Below are 1,679 nucleotides of genomic sequence, written 5' to 3'. Positions count from 1 at the left end.
TGGAGAACCAGGGGGAGCGGAGGAGGGAGAGAGAGTTGGGGAGAGAGAGGGATGCAGAACGTGAGAGACTATTGAATGCTGAGAATGAACTGAGGGTTGAGGGGGAAGGGGGAGGGGGGAAAAGAGGTGGTGGTGATGGTGGAGGGCACTTAAGGGGAAGAGCACTGGGTGTTGTATGGAAAACAATTTGACAATAAAATATTATGGAAAAAAAATAAAATAAAATGCAAGTTTCAAAGTCTTCTTCTGACCTAGATAGAATAGCAGGTATCAAACAACCCCTTTCACCAAGAAAACATTATAATATAGCTATATAAAAAAAAATTGCAGAGACTGGTTTGAAGACAGAAAAGCACAGCCAAGACTTAAGAATCAAATTCACTGAGAGAATGGAGACAAATTGCAGTATGCAAAACACATAAAGAACTGTATGAAGACATGAGAGTGCAGCAAAGGCAGCTAGTACTTGAGGCATCAAGGTCAGGGGAGAATGAAGACACATTAAAGGAAACTAAAATTATGACTATTTTATTTCTTAGGACATTTGCCATTTCTTGCAGGGAACGTGAAAGCTAACAGAATGCAGATTTCTTGAGCGTGCATCCGTCTTACCAGGCATAGAAGATAAATATTTGCATTTAAGGGTACCCAAAAAAAGCCATAATCTGAGGGACAATAGTTCAGACAAAAGAATCACAGAGAAGTGAGCTTAATATATCATGCACACTTTTCCCTTGAAGCAATTTAAAGTAGCTGTAAGAGGAGATAAAATATAGAGTTTGGGGCACACGAAGGAAAATGTACCATGGCAAATGGCCAAGGATTTTTCCTAATACTCTGAAAGGGATATATCCTAGAGAAAGGTCAAAATGTAAACAGACCAGCCTCAATAGGATCTAGGTAATTTGACCATACTCTATCTTCCTGCAAGAATAAAGGTGTATCTTCTCTAAGGGAAGACAATAGGATCCAGAGCCCCTTAATTTCTTTTTTGTATAATGTCTACTATTCAACATAAAATTTACAGGCATGGCATGAAACAGGACCAAGTGACTGAAACCCAAGAGAAAAGGTGGTCAATAGAAACACAACCACTAGTGAACCAGATATTGAAGTTACCAGATTCAGATTTATGAAGAACTATCATGAGCATATTGAAGTATATGGACAAAGTGATGGAAAATTTCACAAATAAATAATAAAAATAATAAATGAAAATTTTAAAAATAAACTTATGAATAAAAAATTTAAATAATCCAATTAAGAATTTGATTGCTTTAACAGCAGATCATACATAGCAGAATCGATGAATACTAAACTGGAAAACAGATCAGTAAAAAAGGTAGAGAATAAAGCATTGGGAGGAAAAGATGAAAAATATAAAAGGTCTATTGTATGCGTAAATGAAATCAAAGAAGAAGAGAAGAGAAAGAATGGATCAGAAGAATATTTACAACAATATCAGCTAATAGATTTCCAATAGTATTTCGAAGGTGATTAATACAATCAACCATAGATAAGAGGGTATCTATGAACACAAGAAATATATATATATCTATATACATGTATATACACACACATACACACACACACACACACACACAAAGCACATAATAGTAAAACTTCTGTAAATCAAAGACAAAAAGATCATGTTTAAAGTCAGCCAAAGGATTTTTTTT

Source organism: Suricata suricatta, chromosome X (genome assembly GCF_006229205.1).
Source record: "Suricata suricatta isolate VVHF042 chromosome X, meerkat_22Aug2017_6uvM2_HiC, whole genome shotgun sequence".
NCBI classification, from domain to species: domain Eukaryota; kingdom Metazoa; phylum Chordata; class Mammalia; order Carnivora; family Herpestidae; genus Suricata; species Suricata suricatta.
This window is presented reverse-complemented; position numbering follows the sequence as displayed.